Source organism: Bos grunniens, chromosome 18 (assembly GCF_055505025.1).
Source record: "Bos grunniens cultivar Pamir isolate PY7600 chromosome 18, Bosgru_T2T1.0, whole genome shotgun sequence".
In the NCBI taxonomy this organism is placed as follows: domain Eukaryota; kingdom Metazoa; phylum Chordata; class Mammalia; order Artiodactyla; family Bovidae; genus Bos; species Bos grunniens.
In genome coordinates, this window is record NC_141182.1 from 46,926,733 (window position 1) to 46,932,226 (window position 5,494).

General features: G+C 38.3%; 1 protein-coding gene across 2 annotated transcripts in view; it reads left to right on the plus strand.

Annotated features, from left to right (window-relative positions):
* The window catches only part of ZNF146 (zinc finger protein 146), a 68,497-nt gene that overhangs the window by 16,506 nt on the left and 46,497 nt on the right, over positions 1-5,494 (plus strand). The window lies entirely within an intron of this gene.

Here is a 5,494-nt window from a genome sequence, read left to right on the forward strand (position 1 = left end):
ACTGGGCCTAAGTTGCAGCATGTGAGCTCTTAGTTGCAGCATGTGGGATCTAGTTCCCTGACCAGGGATTGAACCGGGCCCTGTGCACTGGAAGTGTGGAGTCTTAGCCACTGGACCACCAGGGAAGGCCCTCAATTTCTTTATCTTAAAGTAGAAAAATAAGCCAAATCAGAGGCACAGATGACAACGGACACAAACCCCAAGGCAGGGAACTAACACTTGGTGAATTTCAGGCATTGTACTAGGGATTTTGTACACATGTATTCCTCTCAAAAATAGTTCTTTTAAGTAAGAAAAATATGACTACCTCAATATTAAGTGAATAAAGCATATGAACATGCAATTAATTTATTCAATTAATGAATATTTATTGAGCACCTACTATATATTAGGCACCATGCTGAAAGCAAAACCAGTGGTCAACAAATACGTGAACAATGGTCATCTCTATTCATCATAATCAAAGGAATGAAAGAGAAAACAAAAGTGACTTTTCCATTTTCACCCAGCCAATGGTGAACATTCAATAAATGTTAGAGGAATTCATGCGGTGCTTTGGGATCTCTTGTAAAGCGGGCAGATGCATAGATGCATAATCTTCCTGAAGGCACTTGAGTGATTTGTACAAAATGGCCTAAAATGTGTATTTATATTAAAAATGTCCAAACAGCAGAATGACGTACAACTAGTGACTGTGGTTTCTAAATACCATTTTGGACAGTACCAAAATAGCAGAAAGAAAAAGGACTCCTTAGAAAATGGCTACATCAAGGTGGGAACTAGGGAAATGAACAAGACGAGCTCGGGACAGCCTACTGTGGCTGACACCAGGCCAGTGATCAAAGACAAGTGTCCTTTTGACACTCCTGTGTCAAACCACACAGGGAACAATCTGAGCATCAATGAGAGTACAGCTTACATAGATTTAAATGTACTGAGTATGTTTCACATACATACCACCCTAAACTCACTGGTTACCATGGCAGTAGGCTAGAGAACCAGCTCATTATTTTGGAAACTTGCCTTTCTTTACATGGGTAACCAAACAGCAGTTTAGGGGACGTTTTTCTTTATCAAAGTATTCTAGCTAAAAAAGGAAAAAGAAATAATATATCATTTTGTAGTCCCTATTAACAGATTTACCAATTGAACATCAATGGCTGCTACATCATAAAAAGACATCTATTATGCCTCTCAATATTAACCACTTATAAGAAATCTTAACAACAAAAATTGAACCTCAATGTATCCTTGATATCAAGTACCAACTCATAGGAAATAACCAAGGATAGAGGAGCAGGTTAAACTGACCACTGGGATCTGCCAGCAAAAACCGAGGTTTAAAAAACTGTAAGGCAAACAAAATAGTTTTTTCAAAAATTAAATTGCTGGAGGCAAAAACAAGGATAAAGGAGAATACATAGACTGAGGCTTAAAAAACATATCAACTGCAATTTTTGGACATTATTTAGATCCTGATTAACTTTTTAAAAATTGACATTCATGAGACAATCAGAAAGGAACACTGCCTATCAGATATGCAATAGTATTAAGGCAGTACTCTCAATTTTTTTAAGGTGTGAAAATCTTTTGTAAAATTGTGATATATTTTAGAGATACATATTAAAATTTTTAATAGTTGAAATGATATATCTGGGTTTTATTTCAAAAACAACATGGAGTTGGAGGAGTTGGTGGAAATACAGATAAAACAAGCCTGGCCATAAAATGGTAATTATTGAAGTTGGTCATGGGAGCACTGGGTACATTGTAAGAGTCTGTGAGGATAGAAAGCTTTAAAAAAAGTATATACATTTTGATCTAACATTTCCACTTTTAGAAATTCATCTTAAGGATCTATTACACATATATAAAATAATGTATGTGCAAGGATATTATTGGATTGTTGGAAAGAGCAAAAATTAGTAAAAACTTAATTGATGAAGTTAAAGAAGTATGAAACACGTATGGAATACTATGCAGCTGTTATAAAAGAATAAGGCCACTATGTATCGATGTGGTCCAATCTTTAAGGTATATGGCTAAGCAAAACTATTCATAGAAATGTACAGAAATTTGCTACCACTTATATAAAACATTTTTATAAAGAGTGTTATGTGTATGTTTACACTTAAGCAAACAGAGAAATCAGGAAGTATATACATGAACTTGGTAGCAGTGATTGCTACATGAAGGGCGACAGGGTGAGAAGAATGTGTGAAGATTCACTTATGTGAATACAAAATTTAACTTGAAAATTTTTATCCTGTGCCTGCGTTTAAACTATTCAGTTATTTTTCTTTTTTGTGGCTGTGTCGCTTGGCAAGCAGGGTCTTAGTTCCTTGACCAAGGATGGTACCTGTGCCCCCTGCAGTGGAAGCACAGTCTTATCCACTGAAAGTCACTCAGTCATGTCCGACTCTTTGTGACGCCATGGACTGTATAGTCCATGGAATTCTCTACGCCAGAATACTGGACTGGGTAGCCTTTCCCTTCTCCAGGGGGTCTTCCCAACCATCGAACCCAGGTCTCCCTCACTGCAGGCAGATTCTTTACCAGCTGAGCCATAAGGGAAGCCCAAGAATACTGGAGTAGGCAGCCTATCCCTTCTCCAGCGGATCATCCTGACCCAGGAATCGAACTGGGGTTTCCTGCATTGCAGGCGGATTCTTTACCAACTGGGCTATGAGGGAAGCCCCATCCCACCAGGGAAGTCCCATGAGAGACAATTTTTAATGTCATAGCTTTGAGCCCTTCCAACTGTACATCCTAATCATTAAGCCACTTAAAGAAAAATGACATGCAGCACACTGCTTTCTAAACCCTTTGTAGGCAGTGGTATATGCAGAAAATGCAGGTATTTTGAATGAACACTCAGGATGACTGAGCAGATGGACGGCATCAGGGTGCAATGGGTATTCTGCCCCAGACACTGGGTGCAATGTGTATTCTGCCCCAGGCCACCACGAGGGCTGAGGGGATGTGTTTTCTAAGATTCTCAGATTCATTCACAGGCCCTGACCTGGAATCCCTGGAGTTGGATCAAGGCCTTTTCCCTCATTACCATCATATCCTGCAGTTACAATATCAAAATTCTATTTAAAGAAAGCTGAATGCCAAAGAATTGATGCTTTTGAATTGTGGTGTTGGAGAAGACTCTTGAGAGTCCCTTGGATTGCAAGGAGATCCAACCAGCCCATCCTAAAGGAGATCAGTCCTGGGTGTTCACTGGAAGGATTGATGTTGAAGCTGAAACTCCAATACTTTGGCCACTTGATGCAAAGAGCTGACTCATTTGAAAAGACCCTGATGCTGGGAAAGATTGAGGGCAGGAGAAGGGGACGACAGAGGATGAGATGGTTGGATGGTATCACCACCTCAATGGACATGGGTTTGGGTGGACTCTGGGAGTTGGTGATGGACAGGGAGGCCTGGCGTGCTGTGATTCATGGGGTCGCAAAGAGTTGGACATGACTGAGCAACTGAACTGAACTGAACTGAATATTTAATCCAGAGATGGGTACAATTCCAGACATTCCATCTAAAATTAATTCTGATAAACTGGATTAGATTAACTGGAAATCTGATAAACTGGATTAAATTAACTGGAATTCTATTTATCTTCACAAATGATAATTATCTACAGTTTGTTCTTCAGGAGCTATCCTTGTTGAGTTTCTTTAATCATAATTTTATTTAGCCTTGATGATGAATTGGTAAGCTTCTCTCAGGGATTATTTGTTCTTTAAGGTTTTGTAGGTTAAACTGTTTTCTCTAAAGAGACAGAGCTTGGATGACTTTTTATGTTCTTTCACAATCACTGATTGTTCAGAAATCCCATATTTTCTTAAATCAATTTTGATATTTTTACAAAAATCCATTCTTTCTAGATTTCTAAATAGTCATGGATAGTAGCTATTTTTTAAAAATACCCCCTCCTCATTCATACTGCTAAATGTCTTTTTTCCTACATCAGCATTCTCAATTGTCTATTAAATTTGTTTTTAAACAATTTAATGTATTTTTTTATTTTTGGCTGTGCTGGGTCTTCATTGTTGCACATGGGCTTTCTCTAGTTGCGGTGCATGGGCTGCTCAGTAGTTGTGGCACACTGGCTTCGTTGCCTTGGGGTATGTAGAATCTTCCTGGATCAGGGATCAAACCCATGTTCCCTACACCAAAAGCTGGAGTCTTTACCACTGGACCGCCAGGGAAGGTCTATTGTTAACTTTCAGTTTAGGTCTACTATTGTTTCTGATTTTATTGGCTTTTTCTTTTAATAATCATTCTTACTGTTAACTTGGGTTGATGTGATAATTCCCCCTTTTAGTTGACCACTCACTTAATGTGTTTAGTGTGATTGGCAAGGAGTAGATGCTGGAGATTTACTTGAATTCTTTAATCTACCTTTATACCTTGGGTTCTGATAGGAGTACAGCTTTGGTTACACCAAACTGTTTGTTTATTTATTCACCATATCAGGCGTCATGCAGGATCAATCCCGTGCCTCCTGCAGTGCAAGTACAGGTTCTTAACCACTGGATCACCAAGGAAGTCCCATGAACTGGTTTTGATATGCAGAATTAACTGTCATTCACTTCTAGTTTGTAGTTTTAGTTTTGATTTTCTTGAAGTTACACTTGGAGGTGGTTTTAGATTCCTTAGTTGGGCAAATTTCTTTGACTACTCTTCTGTTACATTTCTAATCTTCAAATTTTACAACCCTTTAAATGAACATCTTATGATAATTACTTTGCTACTGTTTTTCAGAAGAGGTGGTTTTGAAGGTTTTTTCACATTTGATATATTCATAAGGCCCACCTCTTACATGAACTCCTGTTTTTTCACATTTGATATATTCATAAGGCCCACCTCTTACATGAACTCCTAACACCTTAATAGTAATATGTATGTATGCTTAGTCGCTCAGTCGTTTCCGACTCTTTGAGACCCCATGGACTGTAGCCCACCAGGCTCCTCTGTCCATGGGGTTCTCCAGGAAAGAATACTGGAGTGGGTTGCCATTCCCTTCTCCAGGGGATCTTCCTGATCCAGAGATTGAACCTGGGTCTCTGGCATTGCAGACAGATTCTTTACCATCTGAGCCACCCTAGGACTTATGTCCTTAACAGTAATACTGTTATTAATTAATGACAATACTTATTGAGCATGGGCTTATGTAAAATTTCTGACAGTCCTCACAAAAACTCTATTTAGATACACATAATTATCACTGCTTAAAAATAAATAAACTGAGGAACTCAGACACTGCATAATTTGTGCAATGTTGTATAGTCAGTAATTGGTGGAAGTGAGATAATGTTAATTAAATAAGGTAAATGGCAAAAGGCACAGCCATAAATACTTTAATAGGGTCATTTTCTATTAGGAATTCTCATAGTTTAATATATTTTGAGTGGTAATATGAGGCTTTTCTATATTCATATTAAATTTTTTCAGTATAAGCTCCCTGATTCCCTTAGTAAACAGTGAG